We start from the raw sequence: 14,798 nt of genomic DNA on the forward strand, positions 1-14,798 counted from the left end.
GAACGGTACTTGCCTGAATGCATTGTGCCATATGTTTGGTGGAGGGGGGATTATGGTGTGGGGGTTGTTTTTCAGGGGTTGGTCTTGGCCTCTTAGTTCCAGTGAAGGGAACTCTTAAAGCGGCAGCATACCAAGACATTTTGGACAATTTCATTTTCCCAACTTTGTGGGAACAGTTTGGGGATGGCCCCTTCCTGTTCCAACATGACTGCACACCAGTGCACAAAGGGGCCATCCCCAAATGGATCCCACAAAGTTGGGAGCATGAAATTGTCCAAAATGTCTTGGTATGCTGATCCCCTTAATGCCGCGTACACACGATCGGACTTTCCGCTGGACAATTCGATCATGTGTGGGCTCTTGCGGACTTTTTCTTCCCAAAAAGTCCAGCGGACCTAGAAATAAGACTTGCTTCAAAATTGTCCACTGGGCTTGCGTTTTAGCGGACAATTGGTTCATCTGTGTGCTAGTCCGACGGACTAAAACCATGGTGGTAGCTAAACTCACTTGGTGCCTTATCTGTGCTAAATTAGCCTCAGAACCTGTGTAATTCATATGTGTTCGGGTTTAAAGGAATGATGTGGCAACCTTAGGGATGGCCCCTTCCTGTTCCAACATGACTGCACACCAGTGCACAAAGTAAGGTCCATAAAGACATGGATGTGCGAGTTTGGTGGAGGAACTTGACTGGCCTGCACAAAGTCCTGACCTCAACCCAATAGAACACCTTTGGGATGACTTGGGTGAGAAGGCCTGGCTTGCAGTCTTCACTCTAACATCAGTCCCTGACCTCACAAATGTGCTTCTGTAAGAATGGTCAAATATTTCCATAGACACACTCCTAAACATTCTGGACAGCCTTCCACAGAGTTGAAGCCATTATAGCTGCAAAGAGTGGGCCAACTCAATATTGAACCCTACGGACCAAGGCTGGGATTCCATTAAAGTTCATGTGCATGTAAAGGAATGCGTCCCGATACTTTTGATAATATTGTGTTTATGCATGGACCTTTTTTGGTGTGTTTTGGCAGCCTAGTCAAATGAATGTGCTACCTTAACAATGCACGTTAATGCACACTAACATGCATTTGTTAATGCACCAGAAAGGTGTGAACCCAGCCTAAAGAGAACTGATCTGGAAGGTTATTACGTGACACAGCCTAGGCTTCGTCCACCGATGACGGTGACTAGGAAAAAATGAAGTTCCTAAACATGCCCACCAGAGGTCACTGGAGTACAGACATTCCTCAGCCCTTGGCAGGCTTGGGGTCCCTGCTGGGCTCAGCTGCTGTTATGTCTGTGGCTGGACTGCATCAGCCTGGGAGCTGAGCACACCATCACTGAACTGATTTTCCACTTACTGGATGCTGGGAAAAGCTCAAGGAGGAAAATGCTGAGCAACAGAATGGGAATGCATGTCAGTGAGGAAGTTTAATTAACCCCTCCCGACATATTTTACAAATCTGTTTCTTCAGGGGCCGAAATGGCTTTGAGCAGAACCTTAAACAAGAATGGGTTTTCACCATTGTATATTTATGTCTATGCCACTAGAAGAAACATTCACTCTGAATTGAAAAGATTGATTGGACAGATTTGAAAACGTCTGATCGTTATAAGCTAGTGCTGTAGACATGGGCAAATATACCATTTGTGGAGACTGTGCAGCTGCACAAGGGCCCTCTGAAACGTAAGGGTCCATTTTTACTTTATATGGGCCAGATGGGTTTCTATGACCCTTTCCACTGTTATGTAGATCTGAATATGGTTCACATCCATCTAGCTGCCATTGAATAGATGTTGTTACTTGGCCAGGAGTTGCATTAGTGACTCTGTCCACCACTGTTTGGGACTGTAGTCCTTACTTTGACCTTCCTCCCTACATTGCATAACTGGAATGCTAGAATAACCATTCTCTACTTGGGTTCCAGTGGACCTTAGGGATCCTCCAGAGGTTGATAATGGTTCCTTTAGCTGTGAATGATTGACCTCCTATTTGAAGGTACCTGTGTAGTTCAAAGGCCAAACTACTTGTCTGAGCCAGCTGCAGGATACCAATGATCATTTTAACTTCCTGTAAGGTTCCCACCGACCACCAATGTAAGGGGCATTCTTCTCACTGATCACCAATGTAAGGGACATTCTTCTCACTGATCACCAATGTAAGGGACATTCTTCTCACTGATCACCAATGTAAGGGACATTCTTCTCACTGATCACCAATGTAAGGGACATTCTTCTCACTGATCACCAATGTAAGGGACATTCTTCTCACTGATCACCAATGCAAGGAACATTTTTCCCACTGACCACCAATGTAAGGATCATTGTTCTCCTTGTCCACCAATGTTAGAAGCATTCTTCCCACTGATCACCAACACCAATGTAAGGAGCATTCTTCCCACTGACCACCAATGTAAGGAGCATTCTCCCCACTGACCACCAATGTAAGGAGAATTCTTCCCTCTGATCACCAATGTAAGTAGAATTCTTCCCACTGACCACCAATGTAAGGAGAATTCTTCTCACTGATTACCAATGTAAGGGGCATTCTTCTCATTGTCCACCAATGTAAGAAGCATTCTACCCACTGTACATGGATACACTTGGAGACACAGAAGCTCACGGAGGCATGCTTGTGGTACAAGGGCACATTTTAAGACATGGAGGCTCACGGGGGCATGCTAGTGGCGCATGGGTACACTTGGAAACATCGAGGCTCACAGAAGCATGTTGGTGCCACGTGGGTACACTTGAAGACCTGTAGATGCTCAGAGGCATGCTGGTGATACATGGGTACAGTTGGAGACGTGGCGGCACACAGAGACATGCTGGTAGCACAGGGATACACTTGAAGACTCTGAAATGTTCAGAGGTTCACTGGTGGCACAGGGGTACACCTGAAGTCCGGGAGATGCTCAGAGGTGTGCTGGTAGCACAGGGGTACATATGGAGAGACAGAGGTTCACAGAGGCATGCTGATGGCATGGGGTACACTTGGAGAGTGGAGACATGGAAACTTACAGAAGCATGCTGGTGGCACATGGGTACACTTGAAGACCTTGAGATGCTCCTAGGTTTTGTTGGTGGCACATGGGAACACTTGAAGACCCTGAGATGCTCAAATGTTTCATTAGTGATACATGGGCACACTTGAAGACCTTGAAATTCTCAAAGGTTTCATTGGGGGCACATGGGGTTCACTTGAAGTCCAGGGGATGCTGGTAGCACAGGGGTACATATGGAGACACAGAGGTTCACAGAGGCATGCTTATGGCACGGGGTACACTTGGAGAGCGAAGACATGGAAACTTACAGAAGCATGCTGGTGGCACATGGGTACACTTGAAGACCTTGAGATGCTCCGAGGTTTCGTTGGTGGGACATGGGAACACTTGAAGACCCTGAGATGCTCAAAGGTTTCGTTAGTGGCACATGGGCACACTTGAAGACCTTGAAATTCTCAAAGGTTTTGTTGGGGGCACATGGGGTTCACTTGAAGTCCAGGGGATGCTGGTAGCACGGGGGTACATATGGAGACACAGAAGTTCACAGAGGCATGCTTGAGACATAGGGGTACACTTGGAGATTCAGATATGTCCAGAGGTGCAATGGAGACACAGGGACAGAATTTGGAGACCCAAAGGGGTGTTTGTGGCAAAGGGTTACACTTATGCCGTATACACACGACCGGACTTTTCGACAGCAAAGGTCCAATGGAACGAATCCGTCGGACAATTAGATCGTGTGTGGGCTTCATCGGACCTTTTCTGTCGACTTTAGAAATAGAACATGTTTCAAATCTTTCCGCCAGAACCAGTTCTTATCGAGAAAACCGCTCGTCTGTATGCAGGTCCAATGGACCAACAATGACGCAAGGGCAGCTATTGACTACTGGCTATTGAACTTCCTTTTTCTAGTCCCGTTGTACGTCATCGCGTTAAACGATCGGACTTTGGTGTGATCGTGTGTAGGCAAGTCCGTTTCAGTGGAACTCCATCGGAACTCCACCGAAAAGTCCGTCAGAGTTCATTCCGACGGAAAGTCCGGTCATGTGTACGTGGCATTAGAGACATGGATCCACGTGCTGGAGCCAAAGGAGAAGAGGAGAAGGATCGGAAGAAGGGTTTTCAAGACATTGGAAGTATGGAGCAACATGTTGCTTGAATTCCGAGTCATGTGTCATTAGGGATCCTGGAAGTGCTGGTGGCTGCTTGTTGGAGAGAAGACCTGACACTGGACTCTAATGCCCCGTACACACGATTGGACTTTCCGACAACAAAACCGTGGATTTTTGTTCGAAGGATGTTGGCTCCAACTTGTCTTGCATACACACGGTCCCACAAACGGCCAACAATTACGAAGGTGGTGACGTACAAGACGTACGTGATATCTCCATTACAAACGCTAGTTTTACAAGACCGAGCGCTTCCGGCTCGTACTTGATTCCGAGCATGCGTGGACTTTTGTCCCACGGACTTGTGTACACAGGATCGGAGAGCCCGACAACAAACATTTGTTGGTGGAATATTTGAGAACCTGATAGCCAACATTTGTTGGCGGAAAGCCTGCCAACAAATGTTCGATGGAGCGTACACACAGTTGGACTTTCCGCCAACAAGCTCACATCCAACATTTGTTTTCGGAAAATCCGATCGTGTGTACGGGACATATAAGTATTGTAGTAACCATCAGGAAAACCCCACTAAGAAATGTCATCAGGCATTGCTGGAGTGCTTGTAGATGGGAAGTGGCTGCAAAGAGGCTGCAGGAGATTGACAACAAAAAGTTACGACAATTGAAAAAAAAGAACTTTATTAACACAGTAAAAGACAATTGTTGCTGATACTCAGGTAAGGTTTACATGTATTTTAAACCATGCCTATTGGTGCTGAGTGTTAACGATGGACTTTATTTTTGTACAGGCATGGTTTTTTTTCATCCTGGCTATACAGTATAACTCCCCGGATAGCGTTACATACATCAGAAAGAAGGAGCTGTCATCTATACATTGTCTGTTTTGACAGACAGACAGAAGAAATAATAGAGAAAACATCCAATATCTCCCTATTGTACTCCGCCATGGTCAGCACAAGAGCAACTCCGGCAGAACCCTTTATTTAATGGATTGTCCCCCCTCCCCCTCCTATTCTCCTCTCCCAGCTGTGTTTGTGCCCCTGGGGACTGTGGACTCATAATGTCTGGGGACAGGCGGGTCACAGCTGGACTGACCACGCCACCATCTTGTTCTGGAGGACACTGGGTGTCTCCTAGGCAACAAAACTGCATGGGGACACCGCTGAAAGGAAATGAGGACCTTCAACGTCTTGCCAAAATCCCCTTCCTGGGCCCAATCAAGACCTGCTGGACATTGCCTGCAAAACAGTCCGTATACAGACAATCCATGTACAAGATAGATAGATAGATAGATAGATAGATAGATAGATAGATAGATAGATAGATAGATAGATAGATAGATAGGTCCGGGATAGATACATTGATGATGGATAGTCCCAGTGGTAGGCACACTTCATCTTATATATAGAATTTTGTACTGTTTCCGGTTTACAAATCAGAGCACACACCATTCAATCTCTGGTGCTTCCTGTAGAATGTAAACTATTGTCTATCCCCCCTGTATACAGTTGGGTATATACACTCAACAGCCACTTTATTAGGTACACTTGCTAGTCACGGGTTGGACCCCCTTTTGCCTTCATTCTTCGTGGCGTAGATTCAACAAGGTGTTGAAAACATTCCTCAGATATTTTGGTCCATAGTGACATGATGGCATCACACAGTTGCAGATTTGTCAGCTGCACATCCATGATGCCAATCTTTTATTCCACCACATCCCAAAGGTTCTCTATTGTATTGAGATCTGGTGACTGTGGAGGCCATTGGAGTACAGGGACCTCATTGTCCAGTGGTGAGATGATTGGAGCTTTGTGACATGGGGCATTATCCTGCTGGAAGGAGCCATCAGAAGATGGGGACACTGTAGTCATAAAGGGATGGACATGGTCAGCAACAATACTCAGGTAGGCCGTGTTGTTTAACCACTTTCAGACCGGACCATTTTGCTGGTCAATGACCAGAGGTCTTTTTACAATTTGGCACTGCGCTGCTTTAACTGGTAATTGCGCGGTCATGCAATGTTGTACCCAAACAAAATTTGCGTCCTTTTCTTCCCACAAATAGAGCTTTCTTTTGATGGTATTTGATTGCCTCTGCGATTTTTATTTTTTGCGATATAAATGGAAAAAGACCGCAAATTTTGAAAAAAAATGATATTTTCTACTTTTTGTTATTAGAAAAATCCAATAAACTCAATTTTAGTCATACATTTAGGCCAAAATGTATTCAGCCACATGTCTTTGGTAAAAAAAAGTCAATAATTGTATATTTATTGGTTTGCGCAAAAGTTGTCACATCTACAAACTAAGGTACGTTTTCTGGAATTTACGCAGCTTTTAGTTTACGACTGCCTATCTCATTTCTTGAGGTGCTAAAATGGCAGGGCAGTACAAAACCCCCCCAAATGACCCCATTTTGGAAAGTAGACCCCCTAAGGAAATTGATAAGTGGCATGTTGAGCCCATTGAATATTTTATTTTTTTGCCTCAAGCAATTGAATAATGCCAAAAAAAAAATGTATTTATTTTTTTTACACAAAGTTGTCACTAAATGATATATTGCTCACACATGCTATGGGTATATGTGAAATGACACCCCAAAATAAATTATGCTGCTTCTCCTGAGTACGGGGATACCACATGTGTGGGATTTTTTGGGAGCCTAGCCGCGTACGGGGCCCCGAAAGCCAAGCACCGCCTTCAGGTTTTCTAAGGGCGTAAATATTTGACTTCACTCCTCACTACCTATTACAGTTTTGAAGGCCATAAAATGCCAAGATGGCACAAAACCCCCACAAATGACCCCATTTTAGAAAGTAGACACCCCAAGCTATTTGCTGAGAGGCATGTTGAGTCCATGGAATATTTTATATTTTGCCACAAGTTGCGGGAAAATTACAAACTTTTTTTTTTTATTTATTTTTTTCACAAAGTTGTCACTAAATGATATATTGCTCACGCATGCCATGGGCATATGTGAAATGACACCCCAAAATAAATTCTGCTGCTTCTCCTGAGTACGGGGATACCACATATGTGGGACTTTTTGGGAGCCTAGCCGCGCACGGGGCCCCGAAAACCAAGCACCGCCTTCAGGCTTTCTAAGGGCGTTACAGTTTTGAAGGCCATAAAATGCCAAGATGGCACAAACGCCCCCCAAATGACCCCATTTTGGAAAGTAGACACCCCTAAATTTAGGGGTACACTAGTGAGACTAGGTAATAAATGGCGGGTGCCCTGAAACTATAAAAAAATAACTAACCAACCAGCGTCACCTGTAACCGTTATATGGTGATCACTGGTGAAAGGGTTAACTAGGGGGCAATCAGGGGGCTTTATGCGGTAGTATATGGGGGTCCCTGGCGCTATAAAAAGCTGCGGCGAACCTAAATACCTACCTGCCTAACTAGCATCACCTGTGACACTAATACAGCGATCAGAAAAACGATCGCTTATTAGGCTGGGTTCACACTGGAGCGATGCGGGAACGCCACGAATCCGCGGCGGGTTCCCGCATCGCATGCCTCCTGGCGGCAGTTCACACTGCCCTATGCGAACTGCTGGGAGGGTCAGTGAAATGTTAATGACACCCCCAGATCAGTTCGCATATCGCAGTGCGATCTGCAAACTCGGATCGCATCGTGTGAACACCCATGCGATCCGATTCTGCTGCGGACCAAAAAAAGGGTCCCGTGCGAGTTTGCGGCGGGTGCGACACAAATTCAGCCATACTATCTGTATGGCTGAACTCGAATCGCACAGAGATCGGATGTGATTTGCACTGCAGTGCGGTGCGAATCACATCCGTTCTCAAACCGCTGCAATGTGAACCCAGCCTTAGTGACACTGGCGACGGGGGGTGATTACGGGGTTAAACCTTTATTGGGGGGGTTAGGGGGGTACCTTAGAACTAAAGGGGGCTAACCCTAACTGCCCTAACAGTTATTACAGTCACAAATGACACCCGCCGGGTGATCAGGGGGTTAAACCTTTATTAGGTAATAAATGGCGGGTGCCCTGAAACTATAAAAAAATAACTAACCAACCAGCGTCACCTGTAACAGTTATATGGTGATCACTGGTGAAAGGGTTAACTAGGGGGCAATCAGGGGGCTTTATGCGGTAGTATATGGGGGTCCCTGGCGCTATAAAAAGTTGCGGCGAACCTAAATACCTACCTGCCTAACTAGCGTCACCTGTGACACTAATACAGCGATCAGAAAAACGATCGCTTATTAGGCTGGGTTCACACTGGAGCGATGCGGGAACGCCACGAATCCGCGGCGGGTTCCCGCATCGCATGCCTCCCGGCGGCAGTTCACACTGCCCTATGCGAACTGCTGGGAGTGTCAGTGAAATGTTAATGACACCCCCAGATCAGTTCGCATATCGCAGTGCGATCTGCAAACTCGGATTGCATGGTGTGAACACCCATGAGATCCGATTCTGCTGCGGACCAAAAAAAGGGTCCCGTGCGAATTTGCGGCGGGTGCGGCGCGAATTCAGCCATACTATCTGTATGGCTGAACTCGAATCGCACAGAGATCGGATGTGATTTGCACTGCAGTGCGGTGCGAATCACATTCGTTCTCATAAACCGCTGCAATGTGAACCCAGCCTTAGTGACACTGGCGACGGGGGGTGATCACGGGGTTAAACCTTTATTGGGGGGGGTTAGGGGGGCACATTAGAACTAAAGGGGGCTAACCCTAACTGCCCTAACAGTTATTACAGTCACAAATGACACCAATGCAAAAAAAAAAAAAAATGCAATTGGTGTCACTGTGACTGGGGGGGGGGGGCAGGGTTAATTGGGGGGTTATCGGGGGGTAAAGGGGGGGTGTGAGTATGCCTGGCATGTTCTACTGTACGTGTGGTGTGTTGGTGCAACTCACCGATCCTCTCTCCTCGGTGCCGGAACGAAAAATACCGACACGGAGGAGAGATTACATCACTTCCTCTCCTGTGTTTACATTACAGGAGAGGAAGTGATGTCACGGAGCATTTCTATTCGTCGGGAGCGATCGCGAGGGGGTGGCCATGAATGAATGGCCGCCCCCTCATCCCGGATCGCTCCCGAACGAATACCGACCGCCGCAGGCACCGGGGGGGGGGCCCGATCGGGCCCCCCACCCGCGGGAAGGCAGGGACTTATATATACGCCCATATGCCTGCCCGTGCCATTCTGCCGGTCGGCAAGTGGTTAAACAATGCCCAATTGGTACTAAGGGGCCCAAAGTGTGCCAAGAAAATATCCCCCACACCATTATACCACCACCAGCCTGAACCGGTGATACAAGGCAGGATGGATCCATGCTTTCATGTTTACGCTAAATATCTGACCCGACCATCTGAATGTCGCCGCTGAAATCGAGACTCGTCAGACCAGGCCAGTGATTCTCAACTAGGGTTCCTCCAGAGGTTGCTAGGGGTTCCTTCAGCATTGGGCAATTTCTGCCTCTCAGATAAGTTCCCACCGACACCATTGATCTTTTTAACTATCTGTAAGGGGGGAATTCTTCCCAATGACCACAAGTGTAAGGACCATTCTTCCCACTGACCATCACACTAATGTATCATGAGTTGTAGATCTCTAATTTTTAGCAGGGGTTCCCCGAGACCGGAGAACTATTTCAAGGGTTCCTCTGTGTTGAAAAGGTTGAGAAAGGCTGGACCAGGCAATGTTTTTCCAATCTTCTATTGTCGAGTTTCGGTGAGCGAATTGTAGCCTCATTTCCTGTTCTTAGCAGACAGTAGTGGCACCCGATGTGGTCTTCTTCTGCTGTAGTCCATCTGCTTCATGGTTGGGTGTGTTGTACTCATGGTGTATTCACAGATGGTATTCTGCATACCTTGGGTGTAACGAGAGGTTATTTGAGTTACTGTTGCCTTTCTCTCATCTGGAACCAGTCTGTCCATTCTCCTCTGACATCAGCAAGGCATTTTCCTCCACACAACTGCTGCTCACTGGATATTTTTTCTTTTTGGGACCATTCTCTGTAAACCCGAGAGATGGTTGTGTGTGAAAATCCCAGTAGATCAGCAGTTTTTTAAATACTCAGACCAGGCCATCTGGCACCAACAACCATGCAACGTTCAAAGTCACTTAAATCCCCTTTCTTCCCCATTCTGAACTTCAGCAAGTTGTCTTCACCAAGTCTAGATGCCTAAATGCATTGAGTTGCTGCCATGTGATTGGCTGATTAGCAATTTGTGTTACCAAGCAATTGAACAGGTGTACCTAATAAAGTGGTCGGTGTGTGTATATATACTGTACATAGCTCCATATATCTATATTTCATTTCCAGTGTCCCATGCATCCATGTTGAGCATCGAGCGGCGAAGCTCCCAAAACAATTTTCATAGAAATGTCTACAAACATTTTTTTTCCCCCCAATTAAAATTCCATGGTGTGATCTGTGTGATCGTTTCCTGTATGTGAAAATCATAATCAGACGTTCACATGGCGGCCGGTGCGGCGTTGCTCCCGGGAGGGGCTGGTCTGTCAATATTGATACAATCCCTCTTGTGAGTGTAATTGGGATTCCATCACTGGAGAGACTGAATGATGGTAACCGGCTCCCCTGGCCCCCTCCCCCCTCCTCGTCTTTTGTCTTCGCTGCGCATAACGTCATCGCTCAGCAATGCAGGGATATACAAACGGCCACATGAAAAGGACAGGATTTGACCGTTCATTCACTGTCACCGCCACTGGGAAAAAAAAAAAAACGTATGAATGAAATGCGAACGCAAATCAGATTGCATGCCATTATGTTATAGTGTTTATATGGAGAGCGAGAGAAGAAAAAAGGCACAGTGTGGGAAACGAGGGCTGGATATGTTCCAATCTGACGGTCATACAATCTTATTTTCAATTGATGGGCACATCTACTGGGGAAGGATGAACCCCATATACCCAATATACCAGGAAAAGACTGGCCCATATACTGGGGAAGGATGGACCCCATATATCCAATATACCGGGAAAAGACAGGCCCATATACTGGGAAAGGATGAGCTCCATATACTGGGAAAAGACAGGCCCATATACTGGGGAAGGATGGGCTCCATATGCTGGGAAAAGACAGGCGCATATACTGAGGAAGGATGGGCTCCATATACCGGGAAAAGAAGGGCCCATATACTAGGGAAGGATGGGCTCCATATACCGGGAAGAGAAGGGCCCATATACTGGGGAAGGATGGGCTCCATATACCGGGAAAAAACAGGCCCATATACTGGGGAAGGATGGGGTCCATATACTGGGAAAAGACAGGCTCATATACTGGGGAAGGATTGTCTCCATATACCCCATATACCGGAAAAAGACAGGCCCATATACCGGGGAAGGATGGGCTCTATAAACCGGGAAAAGACAGGCCCATATACTGGTGGGGAAGGATTGGCTCAATATACCAGAAAAATACGGGCCCATATACTGGGAAAAGTTGGACACATATGCTGGCGAAAGATGGGCTCTATATCCCGGGAAAAGATGGGCCCATATACTGAGGAAGGATGGCTCCATATACCAGGAAAAGACGGGCCCATAAACTGGGGAAGGATGGGCTCCATATACTGGGAAAAGAAGGGCCCATATACTGAGGAAGGTTGGGAACCATATACCGGGAAAAGATGGGCCCATATACTGGCAAAAGACGGGCCCATATACTGGGGAAGGATGGGCTCTATATACTGGGGAAGGATGAACTCCATATACTGGGGAAGGATGGACTCCATATACTGGGGAAGGATGGACTCCATATACTGACAAAAGACAGGCCCATATACTGGGGAAAGATGGACTCTACAGTATATCCCGGGAAAAGATGGGCTCATATACTGGGGAAAGATGGGCTCCATATACTGGAAAATGATGGGTCTATATACTGGGGAAGGACAGGCCTATATACTGAAGAAGTATAGGCTCCATATACTGGGGAAGGATGGGCTCCATATACTGGGAAAAGACAAGCCCATACACTGGGGAAGAATGGGCTCCATATACAGGGAAAAGATGGGTCTATATACTGGTGAAGGATGGGCTCCATATACTGCGAAAAGACGGGTACATATACTGGAGAAGGATGGGCTCCATATACCAGGAAATGATGGGTCCATATACTAGGGAAGGATGGGCGCCATATACCGGGGAAGGAGAGGCCCATATACTGGGGAAAGGACAGGCCTATATACTGGGGAAGAATGGGCTCCATATATTAGAGAAGGACAGGCCCATATACTAGGGAAGGATGGGCTCCATATACCGGGAAAAGACAGGCCTAATACTGAAGAAGGATAGGCTGCATAAACTGGGGAAGGATGAGCTCCATATACTGGGAAAAGACAAGCCAATATACTGGGGAAGAATGGGCTCCATATACAGGGAAAAGATGGATCTATATACTGGGGAAGAATGGGCTCCATATACAGGGAAAAGATGGGTCTATATACTGGGGAAGAATGGGCTCCATATACAGGGAAAAGATGGGTCTATATACTGGGGAAGGATGGGCTCCATATACAGGGAAAAGATGGGTCTATATACTGGGGAAGGATGGGGTCCATATACCGGGAAGTGATGGGTCCATATACTAGGGAAGGATGGGCTCCATATACCGGGGAAGGAGAGGCCCATATACTGGGAAAGGACAGGCCTATATACTGGGGAAGAATGGGCTCCATATATTAGGGAAGGACAGGCCCATATAGTAGGGAAGGATGGGCTCCATATACTGGGAAAAGGCTGACCTATATACTGGAGAAGGATGGGCCCCATATACCAGGGAAGGACAGGCCTTTATACTGGAGAAGTATGAGCCCATATACCGGGAAAGGATGAGCCCATATATCGGGAAAGGATGAGCCCATATACTGGGGAAGGACAGGCCTTCATACTGGGGAAGCATGAGCCTATATACCAGGAAAGGACAGGCCCAAATAAACCGGGGAAGTGCGAGCCCATATACCAGGGAAGTACGAGCCCATATACCAGGGAAGTATGAGCCCATATACCAGGGAAGTATGAGCCCATATACCAGGGAAGTATGAGCCCATATACCAAGGAAGTATGAGCCCATATACCAGGGAAGGATGAGCCCATATACTGGGGGAAGGACAGGCCTTTATAGCGGGGAGGACAAGCCCATATATCAGGGAAGGACAGACCTATATACCGGGGAAGGAAAATCCCATATACCAATGAAGGACAGGCCTTTATAGTGGGGAAGAATGAATTCAAAAACTGAGAAAGGACAGGCCTTAATCCCGGGGAAGGACAGGTCCATATATCCTGGAAGCACGAGCCCATATATTGGGGAAGGAAGAATCCATCTACAGAGGAAGGATGGGCCCATATACTGGGAAATGACAAGCCCATATACTGAGGAAGAATGGGCCCAACTGCCATGGAAGGACAGACCCATATACCGGAGAAGTGCTTCTCTATGCCATGTTGGCAGATAATGGCTAGTGGGTGGCAGGCTCTATCTGACTTGCTGCAGCTTCTAATGCACACTATGAGAAGCTCACAGTGTGTAGTAAAATCAGAGTAAGCCATTTCAGTCCAAGAGAGGAGCCTCTACAGCTGTGCAAGACTCAAGGGAAGGCCGGAGGTCAGCTTTAAGTGATATCTAAACCCAATCACCCAAACCTCATATAATATTTGATGTGCTGATACTCTTTTCAAAACATTGTTTTAATTCTTTTTTAAATCTGCAAGAATACCCGGTGATCCTGCCATGAAGATACATACTTGTTCAGGTACTTCCTGTGATGTGGTGAATTGCCTTTAAATCGTCCCGCCCTGTCACCTGCGCCCCCTGGTGGAGACACACATTGAGCGGGCATGGTCCACTGGCAAGCTAGTCCAGAACCACAATATAAGACCGACACTGGAGCAAAAGCGTGAAGACAAGTAAGTGGTTGAAAGAGGAAAAGAGGAGATGAGAAGCACTGAGATGGGGAATATATACAGTATATATATATATATATATATATATATATATATATATATATATATATATATATATATATATATATATATATATATATATATATATATAATTTTATTTTTTTATTTTTATTGTAATAAAAAAAAAATATATATATATATATATATATATATATATATATATATATATATATATATATATATATATATATATATATATATATATATATATATATATATATATATATATATATATATATATATATTATAATAAAATGATGATAAAAAGTTATTAAATAAAATATTTAAAAAGTGTCAGTTGTTGATAAAAAATAAAAAAAGAGCTTCCAATATGGCTGCCTGGCTCTCCTAGGGAAACATTACCTTTATACACACAAGGCACTGAACCTGCTTTTATGGACTCCCTTGCAGTGGAGGTGATGATAGTGCGGTGCTGGGAAGGGGACAATAAATTAGAGAGGACAGAGGAGGTCATGAATATTCCAGCTGTACAAGAGACCATACAAGGGCCCCCGGTCTTGAAAGCAGCTGGGGTCCTTGTGTTTCTCTCTGGCGGGTAGGACAAGGGTTAATGTCTCCGGGTACAAGGCGCTGACAGTCTGATGGATGACTTGCAGTAACCCAAAGCCAAGCACTGGACACAAGAGCCACCCCGACCTCTCCCTCTATAGAGTCCTGTTACCCTCCACTGA

The sequence above is a fragment of the Lithobates pipiens genome, unplaced genomic scaffold (genome assembly GCF_037356315.1).
Source record: "Lithobates pipiens isolate NorthernLeopardFrog02 unplaced genomic scaffold, aLitPip1_a1.2 Scaffold_22, whole genome shotgun sequence".
NCBI classification, from domain to species: Eukaryota; Metazoa; Chordata; class Amphibia; order Anura; family Ranidae; genus Lithobates; species Lithobates pipiens.